This window comes from Bombus flavifrons, chromosome 14 (assembly GCF_040668555.2).
Source record: "Bombus flavifrons isolate JBK064 chromosome 14, iyBomFlav1_principal, whole genome shotgun sequence".
Lineage (NCBI taxonomy): Eukaryota > Metazoa > Arthropoda > Insecta > Hymenoptera > Apidae > Bombus > Bombus flavifrons.
In genome coordinates this window covers 4,639,867-4,653,050 of record NC_138455.1, presented here as the reverse complement: position 1 = coordinate 4,653,050, position 13,184 = coordinate 4,639,867, and the positions used below count along the sequence as shown (strand labels likewise).

Below are 13,184 nucleotides of genomic sequence, written 5' to 3'. Positions count from 1 at the left end.
ACAACTAAGTCACGTTTATATTTTGCTTTTTCTTGGTATTGGTTAATACTTTGCATTTGTTTGGGAATGTGATCCTCTGATTGTTTCGAGCAATGTATTTTTATATCGGATTGCTTCGTATCAGGCGTTTCTTTTAATTTATATCTATCTATTTCATTTTTCAATCTTCAGTTTGTATTATCGAATTATGCGCGACTATAACAATTGAGGTTAGATTTGAGTTAGGTTACTTTGTTTTATTCGTATTTTGTGCTTTTCGTGACAAATTTTACTGATGATTTTTATTAACGTGAAAGTACCATAAAGTAACTCCGAAAGCTTAGTAACTTAATTCATATTAATATAAAGTTTAATGAAAATGTAATATTATAATACTACAAATACTATAATGGAAACTATAATAAAGCATTGCTGGATGTGATTGACTTATCCAAGTTGAAGTATACGAGAGAAAGGAGATATAAGATCTCAAGGGGAAACGCTCTGTCTAGATCAGACAAACCGTGAAGTATTAGGTCCTGCGGAAAGTTCTGTCGTTTTCTCTGGATATCTTCTTTCGTAATACTATGTCTCTATTTTCTACGTCCTTATAACTATACTTCTCTTATGCATGAAAATAAGACGAAAATAACAATTTTTACATTATCCTTCGTAAAAGATGTATAAACTGTTAATTAAAATAGTAAACATTTAACAATCGTTTCATCGGTGTTCGTGTTTTGAAATATTCAGTAGAATAAAAAGGTTGTTCGTAAGGCTTTTTCGCCATTATCTTCAATCCTCGATCGCCAAACATTGAAATATGCACAACAAAAAAGTTCATAGGAGATTGTCCGTGTGGAAACAGCGCCTGTTGGAGCTCTTTATAAAATGTTTCTCTGTGGCGGGAGTTGAGGCAGTTGTTACTTCTTTATAAACGCGAATAGCTTTTATTGAACAACTTCCGCGTAGTGTCTTCTTCATAATGTAACAATGGAAATGTTCTCGTAGAATGGGTGTTTAATAAAATGCGCCGTTTATCGTTGCTTTGCTAAACCTTCGTTTGTCGTTACCCGCGACATCCGGCGACGCGGTTGTACATTGAAAGTTTAATGTGAAATCATCGAACATGGAAAGTTGGCGGTATTCCAGTTTCTCCTGCCGTCTCTCAAATCCGTTCTCCTACAACCCTTTATACAGTACCAGTTCACGTAACACGTGTTCAGCTGTGTACGTGACATACGTTGCGGGCATAGGTTGCTGCACAACTGCACATGGAACTGAATTATTGGAAATGTAAATTGAAAGTCAATATTATTTAGGGGCTGAGAATCTGCGAGTTACAGCGTACGGTATTGGTCAGGCGAAAAGATTGGTGTGGAAAGTTTCTTACACCAGTTATAATACTGAAGTTATTTTTTACGATATTGAAATATGAAGCATGTTTTCAGATAGTCACAGGAATTCTTCGTTATTTGTTCAGGGAAAGATCAGCGTGAGAACTTTTCTAAACTAATTATATCAATATAAAAAATTATTCTGTGTAATATTGGTATCATTATTAGTATTATTAGTATTATTAGTATTATTATTATTAGTGAAGAATACCTCGACGTAGGTTTAGAAATTTTCTATTACTTAGTCAGGGGAAGATTAATGCAAAATATGTTTAGACTAATTATATTAACGGAAAATTTTATTTAAGTTTAAGAAATTATTTTATACAATATTGAAATTTGGAGAGAGATACGATCAAATTGCAGAAATATTTCATTGTTTCGTTTTCTTGGAAAACGACAATATGCTGTAGATATACAACCAATATTCAGATAAAACAATAATCAAGTACATGTTGGAGGAAATAGAAGGAAAAGTAAAATTTTCCATTAGAATGTAAGAGAAGTTGGAAAGTTATTTCCTCTTTTAGAAGTTCATTGAATCATTGTAAGTAGCTTTACCTAGTTACTTGAGTTACTATTCGCAATGAAAAATTCACGATCGTTGCTTTCAAAGAGTAATTATCAGAGGAAAGAGCAGCGTATAACGAAATTTACATCTATGCTAAAAGATCTTTTGACAAAGCAAAAGTCCTTTGAGAAATTCGCTTAAGATTGTTAAATTACTATTATTCAAAAAGTATTAAGCTTAAGAAGTATCGTGTATAGAAGTTTGCGACAGATTTGCATTACTTTTTAGCGATAGAAGCTTTGAAACAAATTATTGGTGTTTTTGATTCATACATAAGGTATGGATAGATGTACATTGTACGTACATTTGCTAGAAAAATACACTAAAAGTTTGTAGACTCCGTAAACTCGTAGATAATTTCATTTGTTATATTTATTTCTCTATTGTATTTGTTTAAAGGAATTTATTCACATTACTGCACCTTTTGCTAGTGTCTTACATCCTTTCTTCTCGTCAGAACATTTTTCTAGGACGAACGTTTCTTTGATTAACAATGGAGTTAATCGCAGGAAATAATTACGTCCAATTTACAAAGTCTTTAGATTTCAATAATTTCAGTGTGATATATATATTAGCACCATTTCGTTGGATTCATCGCGTCTTTGTGAATCTTTTTCACGAGTAGCCTTTGTAGAAAGAGGGTAATTCATGTCTACATTCAGATATAATTACGTTCCATAACATTGTTTAACTTCCTTTTTTGAAGTATTTATTAGCAGAAAAATCTTTTAACCCGATTGGCTGACCCATTTTAGTGTAAGCTATTTTATCATTTACAACGCTGCTCGTTCGTAGTTGTCGGTGGATTTTCGATTCGATTATTAATGACCGCAGATTGAATGATTAAAAAGCCCTGTACATAGTGATAAATTTTTATCAGAGCTTTTGTTCGTGTTTTTTTCCACGTGATTCACACGTGTACATACCAGAACGAGACTAATTCGAGATCGTTGATTTATTAGTTTTTCGATGATTTTTTGATTGATTAATCCTTTATTCGTACCAAAACACGTTTATCATTTTATATTTATTCTTCATGTTCTGTATGTTTTTTCTTTAAACCCTGTAGCGTGTAATCCAACATTGATGGTATCTTCTATGACTTTTTGATAGCTTTTTAATTTATTTAGTGATTTCATTGTCGAGCTACGTAGCTCTTTATTAAAAAATTGAGAAATATCTGCATTGTGAGAGCGATGAGACCTGACATCTTCGTGATCGTACCTTTGAGACTTGACATCTTTCTCGCAGTTGCCTTATCTTTATTGCCAGGAAAATGCATACTAAAATTTCACTCGAAATATCAAACGTTCCCTCTCTGTTTTCACAATCCCACGGAAACAAATCACGTTAAAGAAGAAAAATGTAACATCGAGGGAAATAATAGTGCTTTTTACATACATCTTATATTATACTTTACATTTTCTTCTTCAGTAACACGTTTTATTAACCGGTGCAGTTTATTATAATCTGCAACGACAGGGAAATTAGCGGTTGTCAATGTACTTCGCCACATACAGTAACAATTTAAAAATCAATGAGAACATAGCAGCGGTACGTTACTTGCATGTATATTGAGCGTTCACCATACTGAATAACTTAACATTGCTCTATCGCGGATAATAATAATTCTTCGGTATCTAAATTCTTTACTGTATAGTTGCATTTTGCAGTTAACTTTCACGTGCATCAAGAATGTAAACAAGGAAAGTAATAAAATTACTTTTAATATATTTTCTGGATCGACATCCAGGTTCAGGGGGCTATGAACCAATAAAGAAACGTAGAGACCATTCTTCGTGATTAATATAGCAGTGGTAAGGTTTTTTAAATAAATTAAAACGCCGGTAAATAATTAGTATTTGGTCTAGGATGCCGAAAAACCAGTATTTGAAGCGAGTATTTGAAACTATGCCAATGAATGATGGATGCATTGTCATCCAAGGTTTGGTCTGAATATATTTGGTCATCTTCTACTTAAGTATAACCGAGGATAAGAATAACCATAAGCAAATAAATTATTATAATTTAGCTATATTAATAAGTAAAAAATTTTGGTGGTGGAAAAAATAATGGTATATGGCTGGAGCTATACAGGAAAGTTTTCACTTCTCTTAAAAATAATAGTACCTAATTTTCCGGTACCCAGTTTTAGCTAGATTTGCCTTATTTTTCTTTCAGACATTCTTCCATTCCGTTTAGTTTTATAACTCAGATGATATAGTTCTCTCTTTGAGAGTAGTTTCTTCTTTTTTTTCAATCGTGAAACAAGAGGTCGAATATTCCAATTCCGTTAACAGTTTGTCTTTTCGTTACGCGTTTCTCATCGATACCATCGTCGATCATCTGACGACGAATCGTCCACCCACGTGTGGTCCTTCTCCACCATCGAATATTATGGTCGACCACGATTTATCAATGATGAAAGACAGACCAGGATAAATAGTGAGGGAAGAAAGTATTTTTCAAGAACAATTGCTCGTGAGTTCTCGCGTGACGTGAAAAAGTCAGTCGATAAAGTGATTGCGCCTTTTTACCGGTTGTTGAGCATTTAGTTAGTTTAATAGCGTTAGCATTCACAAAGAACAGCATAAACATGCGATGCTTTTCTGTGTCCCACGTTTTGGGTGTCACCTGACCCCCTTATAATTTTTATGTCACATGCGACATTATCGATTCGACATAGTAGCGGTTTAAATAAAAACTAAGGTTTTCTATGAAATTACAAATAAAATAAAAATAAAATATGGAACAAGATATTCTGCAACCGTAAAAGCATAGAAGTTTAGTTTTCCACATACTTTTGCCTTGGAAACTCACAACGCAATTTACAAATAACTCAAGAAGCCAAATTTATGCCCAAATTAATAAATAATTAAATAAAAGGATAAATAGTCTAAAAACTTGCTTCTATAGATAAATATATTGAGCTATTACATTGATTTTCACAGCTATAGTAAAACTAATGCACAAGATTAAGGACGTGGTATAAAATTAAGGCTTAAGCTTCAGGTTTAAAAGCAAGACTTAAAACAAAGAATAAGTCCCTCGTTCGTTGGCTCTCGCCGTCCAACAATGAGGCTTAAAATTAACTTAATCTAGATCTAGGAACTAAAAGCTACTTAAAGGTGAAGTTAAACTAAACGTAGATACTACATAGATCGCAGCTCCATTTTCAGTCTCTCGTATCAAATTTTAAATTCGAGCGAAATTAAAAAAGAGCTAAAATTATAAACACTTTGTTAAATGAACTGTTTTATATAATAATTTAATATTTAAAAGCATAATAAGATAAAGGAAGGATTTCAACTTTTCGCCCTAAGTTAAACGATGTATCTTTGTACAAAAGACGTGTACAATAGATTTAGCCTGGATATATGTACTTTAAAATTAATTAAAACTAAAATCCCACGATGTCTCCGCGATATCTCACGGCATTGCCACGACGAGTGCTTATCTGTCTTTTGATTAATTAAAACTAACAATAACACACATGCATCCCAAGTTGGCTGCCTAGCTGAGAGTTAAAACTAAGACCTGAAACTTGAAACTTAAAAGTAAGCATGCATCATGCAATATCTATGTCCTACGGGACGATTACATAGATCTTTACAAAGATTATACAATAAATTCTCAGTTATGGCATACGTTTATCTACTTTATAATTAATTAAAAGTAAAATTTACGCCTTCCACGACGTTCCACGACGAGTTATTGGTCCAATCTAGGTCACCATAAGACTCCAAAAAGAACTTTTGATGATTTGCATCGTACTGTAGATTGCGTAGTTCCTGGTGTGGTATCGTTTTTCAAAAACTGATCGATTGATATAAAAATAATGTAAAGATTGGAACTTTGGTAAAGGATGCCAATTACCAGACTTCATCACGAGGAGGTAACTACACATGAGCTCCGCCCACGAGCCACTCAACATTACACATAAATCTCGGCATTCAAGCTGTTAACAAGAATGTCCAGTTCTGACTCTACTCCATGGACCTGTATAAAGAGAGATAGATACTTCGTAGAACATGCTGCGAAGCATTCATCTCCCACCTAGCGCTTACACGAATCTTTATAAGCTTCAAGTAAAGCATATAGCGCGCACCATCACAAGCTTACCAGAAAGTATGTGTACTTTGTAAAGTATGTGTATGTGTACTGTGGTACGCAACGTACATATATCTTCCATACAATGTTTATATGAATCTTTACAAAGTTGAGAAAAGAAGCATACGTCACACATCTACCTCCCGCACAACAATTACATAGATCTTCACAAATATCTTTACAATAATTGGGCCTATAATTCTGCTGGCAGCATTCGGTATCAAAGATACGTTTGTTTAACTTGGAAGGAAAGAAAGGAAACGGAGCTACTTGGTAATTTATTCGTTATTTCGTGTCTCGTAAAGGAAAATTCCTACATTCTACATTCGCGATACTAATATCCTTTGAGACACTGACAAATTTTTTGATCACTCAAGCAAGACTTTTATTTAAACACCCCTTGAAAATAGCAAGTCTCGCCGTTCGAAACTTACACGAGCTACGGTCGGAGCTATCGACCGATGATCTCGTGGTGGCCCAGCTAAGGATCGAGCACGCGGGTCTGTAATCTGACACACTTCAACTGAGCAAGTGGGGCTTCCGGTGGGAGGAACTACTGATCAGGATTACAAAGGCATGTCTCAAGGGAACTAGCGGGGTCCATTCCCGATGGGAGGAACCCACTGAACAGGATTACGAAGGACATCGAATTACAGATCCTAACCCAGTCCGAGCACCGAAGTGTCAATCGGGCAGGGCCTCAGATCTCCGGCTGGACTCTGCAAGCATCATTGTCGTGATGACAACTCTCGCGATTTGACACAAACGGCGAGCAGTCATCAAGACAAAGGTATTCTTGGAGCTACTTACGAATAGCAGAAGTCATCGAATTCGAAATACTCGCGAACGTAGTACGTTATGCCATAGTTGGGAAGAATTGAGCGAACGCGAGCCAATGAGCCGCGAGAAGAATTTGTTTTATATGGTAAAGAAGGGAAAGAGAGAAGAGATTTTTATGTTTCAAGTTAGATAAGCGTATCATTGTACGGAACGCGTTTGTAATATTTGTGTATGTATGTTATGATTAAATAAGCTAAATTGCATGCATCCTGCGATGTCCTACGATGCCCCATCGTGCCAACGGAGTTGCCTGCGAGGGCGAGGGGGACCGTTAGTCCAGTCTAGATTATCGAGATTTCGAAAAGAATTTTGGATGATTTAGACTGGATTGTATAGAAGTAGTTCTTGGTTTGATATCATTTTTCAAATAGTAGTACTTGGAAATATTAATATGCGTATCGTACGTACACAAATAGCAATATATTTCTCGTATTAAAATTAATATTACTTATATTAGTTCTCTATTATTTACAATAATGTTCAGAGATATTAATATTTGGAAAACGATACCAATTACCGGTATGCATCATAGGGAAGTAACTACGGTCCCATCATATATCATAAATTAGTAATTCTGTTTATCGATAAAATATCTATCCTACGTTATAGTAAATTTTGTTTCATTTGATTTAATGCTAATAATAATATAACTAACTTAAAATAATGTTAAAATTGTGGACAGGGAATTGGATAGACCGCGTAAAAGATTCTTATACGTGCTTGTATTATATTTGTTTCGTGAGTAATTGTTATTTATGTTATCGGGAGCAGAAGACTATTTGATAATGAGGAAACAATGAACACTGAAATTTCTTAATTACCATCTGCACGTATTGAGAAGGTTTGCAATACATACGATTTTAATATGATTTTATCTATATGGATGCGAGAGTAAAGATTACTATCAAAATATAATGTGTAAATTAATATTATCGTATACGATAGTTAGTATCTTCGTTGGTATTATTCGTATATGTATTCTTCGTACGTAATGATATATTTCATTATTAATCATAATTAAATATCTAATTTGTTAAAGGGAACAGAGTACACTATTTGGAAAACTATCAAACATACTTACCAGCGTTATATTTGATTGTCAAATAATGTTAATAATTATGTTTTCAAAAGGACAGAATACTATAGGTTATGACAATAAATTGAAACTCATTCAGACAAAAATGAAATTTTTAAATGACTCTGCCACGTTTATACACGAGGATAGAGATCTTTCAAATATCATCCAATAAAAATATTAAAAATTGTTATTTACTGAAGTATGCACGAGTGTGATAAAACTTGTAAGAGTTAGGTTCGCATGTGAACTCAAATAATCATGTTTGAACATTGGATTCATCACCAAAGGAATCAAATCGTGCAACTTACCAATAGTAGCACATATGATTGAATGACGAGCTCTCGTTGCCTTTGATTTGAGTCCATTTGCTTCTTTGAATGTAAGAACATGCTGCAATTTCTTGACTTTGGAGGGACATGAGGAATTAAAATTCATTCATAGTCACCTAATAGCTCCACTTTGCATTGGCACCAATTTTATTTTATCTAGTGAAATGAAAATTTAAGTACTATATTTAAAATTAAAATATGAAATTAAATAGAAATAACACTTCGCTTGAAAGATTTCAAAGATTTAGTTAATGTATAATATATTAAACATATATTAAATTAGTAGTAGAATTGTTTTCAATTAACGGGATAATTATTATAGATTAAGCGCATAATTATTTTAAAGTAATGGTATAATTATTATAAATTAGTGGTAGAATTGTTTAAAATTAATAGTGTAATCATTTTAGAATAATGGAGTACTGTCATAAATTAATGGTATAATTGTATGAAATTAGTGATATGGATTTATAAATTAACAAAAGAATTCTTTTAAATTAGTAGTATAAATGTTTTATATTAACGGTATATTTGAACTGTGTTAATTCATATTAAATGCCAGTTTGTGACAAAGATAATAGCCAAAGATGAAGTTCACCAGTTATCAAGAATCATCACCCATACCAAGCGAACTTTCTCTTCTTGAACTTCTGAATTTTCTTTTGAACCCCGTTGAATTCTTTTGAATATATTCGTGGTATATTTGAAAAAACATATCATTTCTCTATTGAAGCCTTTCAATCGTTCTGATTGGTAAATTCTGTTCAGGGGATGAGACAACAGATTATTAAACGTCGTGCCGATACAGCCAGAGGCGTTTGACCGCGGCTTTTGAGGTGACGAACTTTGGAGAGAGTTATAGATGAGTCAATTCAGTCAGTCGATGAACGAGAGGCATTTCGGTTCCCGAAGATACGGATTTCAAAGTAACTCAAAGTTGAATCGGTCAGCTCCATATTTTATTTGAGATATTGTATTCCTTATAACTGTATCGATTGTTTAGTATGTACCAAACTTTGTTGCGCTTCTTATTCTGAGAGTATTGGTTCGTTCGAAACATTCGTACCGAAATTTAAGTAGATTTTGAGGCAATTTTTTTTAGAACTATTATCATCAAATAACGAAACGAAAATAATTTCTTTTCAATCACACCATATTTTTCCATCCAACACAATCGAACTTAATATCCATCAGAGTGAAAGACTATAGATGATCTTGATCTTGATCTTGTAACTACATAAATCTAAATTATAATAAACATTCCTCTACGTCAAACATAAAATCTCTCAATTTCCTGACGAATAATGTTCACATTCTGTTCAATTATGAAAAAAGAAAGAGGAAAAACGGTAGTTGGATTTCAATTTCATATAATCTCAGTGAATTTAATTAACAAATAGCCGGCCCTTTTTCATGTTTTTTTCGGTAGCCTTCGTTTTTGTTCGTTTCCACACTCATGTGGAAGTACGAATACGATTGCAGCAAATTGAATGCTCTCCTCTACTCTTTCTCTTTCCTCTCCCGTTCTTCTTCATTTCCTTTCTTTTCTTCCTGGTCTTTCGTAACGCAAGCACTTCTCGTCTTTTCGTTCTTTCATTTTCTACGAAACCCCGGCCCTTTCTTTTTAATTGAGCCTGCAAATCTGAACAGCCGTCTCATGGACTTTACGTGTTCCTTTAATAATTCTATTTCTGTTTAAATACAATTTCAAGCTCTTTGTTTATAACTTTCAAACTGCTTTATTTTTTGCTGTAGATAGGCGACGTTATAATGTATAGTCGTCAATCTATTCCCGAGAATTTAATATTAAAGTTGGAAACTGTCAGTAGCAGCTTGGATATACAACACTAGCTCACAAGTATTAGGAAATTTGCTATAGCTTTGTACAAAATGCGATATTGGTGACCCAGATTGGCTAGAATTTTTCGTACTCATAACCACTTTAAGTTGACGATACAGAATTTGGTTATTACGATTTGATGTTGGGAATATGTATATACTTAGTTACATTTGGCTGGTTGAAAACCATAATAGTGTAACTACTATTTTTCATGAAATAGTATTCTGCATTTATTAGTACAAGAAATCTTGTCGAATCATAAATGTATCACATTTATTTTTATTTCGAATATTTTTGTATCCGATGTTTAGTATAGTTTTATATAGATTTTGATAAACTTTATGTATACAATTAGTGAATTTCTATTATTGTAATGGTCCAATAATAAAATCTTAGAAGCTAGTATGATTGTCCAAGAATGGGTTTGGAGGAAAAGGCGAAACGACAATAGGAATAACGAAGAGAACATAGCAGAAAGCTTTCTCCAATTTTAAAACGACAATTCCATTTGCTTGGAACTTAATTCTCTATGCTTGAAAATAGCATCACTCTGTTCCGTATTAAAATTAAATACGACAAAGATACTCGGCCTTTCTTTGCGTTCCTCTTACTGTCATGAGATTTCATAAAAGTGGTCTAGAACGAAACAAACGAAACCTGTCTGAAGAGCAACCATCTTTTTCACTTAGGTGAATCTTATTTACTATATTTATGTATTTTCTTGATTCTTCCTGATTTTCTTCGAAATCTTTGCATAATCTTGATTCAAGCTGGTCAACTTCACAACCTGTGATAACGTGTTTCTTTTGTGGTAATGGAATGAACTTGCTTCTCCAATTTGAATTCGAAAGATCTACGTTCTTATTTATAAATATTAGGATATTCTAGCAAGCGAGATAAACTTAGAAACTAGATAGAACAAGCGAATTTATTTCTCTATTATACCTCATTTACATGTTTCATTTATTTGAGAATCAGAATCGATGCCATGAAATTTTTACAAATTCCTTTTTGTATTTTCTAAATGTTTTTGTGTTTTCTAAATTGTCGTAGCAATTGAAGGCTTAATTTTAGAGTTTTTCGTGCCAAAAACGTCTAGAAACAATTCACGATCATTTTGATTTGAACTATAACAGCGCATTACTATGAAGTATTTATTATCTTAGATTGCTAGAAATTTTGTACATTTTAAAAATAGTGTGGTAACACGCGTCGATTCTGCCATATCGATTATTTAACAAGACTGTCCCGACTTCACTTGTTTCGTACATTTATGTACATAACCCGGCTCGTCTTTCGTTAGTAACATTTGTCCAGAGATTAATAATCCCCGTTTCCTGGTGGAGTCTTTGTTGGAGTTGCATTAAAATGTTTACCGATTGTAAATATACCGATATGCAGCGGGCGAAATGGATTGTCCCTCTGTACTTCCTGCTATTCCAATGAATATTTCATACCATTTCGTTTTTTCACTCCACCTATTGTTTTCGATACATTTATCTTATTCAGGATACAAAAAAGACAATACTGAAAAGCTTTGGAGATTTCATTGATAGCTGGATGTATAGTACCGAAATCCTGCTTCTGCTTCGAAAGCAGAGAATCGCTTCAATGGAAATACTGTATGTATAGCAGTGTGTTTGGTTGAATGCAAATCTCGTTTTTAATTCACGAGGGATATAGATCGCGGATCAGGAATGAAATTAGCGAGACAAGGGAGAAGCGGAATGTTTTATGATTCGTTCTAGTTCTTAAATATTAATGTTTGCTTTGTTGGAATGGACGATTTGCTTCGTTTCATAGCGAATATGTTATACATGCTTGAATCGATTGGTTCACCTTAAGGCACTGTTCAAGTTTTCATTTCAGGAAACAAGTATTCGTTATATGAGAATACGTGTGGTAACTAACCTTTCGTCATCTTGATTCTTTTATAGAGACAGAAAGATCATCTCGATAGAGTAGGTATAGATATGTATCGTCTTCAAATATTCTGCGTATCTGTAAGATTTCTGCATATCTTCAAGTATTGTTGAAGATTCAAAAAGAAGCTACTTTACTTACAAACTCGTCCAGATTGCAGAATGAAATATTACATATCACATTTAATGTTTTAGTGCACCCCCTACCTGAAAGTACTTTATTCTAATAGAAGAAAATTATACTTTTCCATCTAGAAAAAGAACGCAGCTACACTCTGCAAGGTGGATAAAGATAAAATACATGTAGTATGTTTTTACCTCTAGCAACTTCAAAAGTATATTTCTAGTCGCTCGAAACGTTTTCTTTCCATACTTTTTGGATCTTCCAGAAAATCGTGTCTGGTAACATTCAACAGAGAACGAGGATCCAGACTTCCCGAATGGAAAATATCAGGACTGCGAGCCCATATTATCCTAGAATTCCGTCGTAAGTCGGCATAATGGTAAATTGAGTGGGGCAGAAACGCGTTATCCAATTTCGAAAATAATCTCTCGCCGTAAAGAGGAGTAATGAAACAAGTTCGTCGGTAGTTGGCCAAGGAAGTTGGCTAGCGTCGTAAAACACGCGGAATTTTAATGAACAAGTTGGGAAATTTTAGTGAGGAATAAAGTACGTCCGAAAGAAAGTCTCTCGAGCTTTCGTAGATGCTCTCAAATTATAGTGGAAGTCCCGACGAATGGAACTTAGGAAAGTGATGCCAAATGGAAAGGACCGTATTTTACTTTATTACAGAATACACGTAGAGGACTCTCTCTAGAGTTCTAAACAACGCTCTCTTTTGCTTACATCTCTATTCTTTTCCTAATATTTCATCCAAACTGGTTATTTCCAACTAAATCTTTCTCTTCCCTCGACTGTCTTCGACTTTGTGTTATTTGAGAAATTCCTATTGCAAAGTTTCCTTGTCTTGTTTCGTGAACATTTTATGTTGCCGCGTTAAGATTGTATTCTATTGTAAGATGCATTCTGTAAATTCTTTTTTATATTTTTTATAAAGGAACTATAGAACTATTTCTATGATCATTTTGCATATATATTTAGCTATGTTTTAGTGGCG

General features: G+C 33.6%; 1 protein-coding gene across 5 annotated transcripts in view; it reads left to right on the top strand.

The window, feature by feature from the left end:
- The window catches only part of rho-5 (rhomboid-5), a 284,621-nt gene that overhangs the window by 2,691 nt on the left and 268,746 nt on the right, over positions 1-13,184 (top strand). The window lies entirely within an intron of this gene.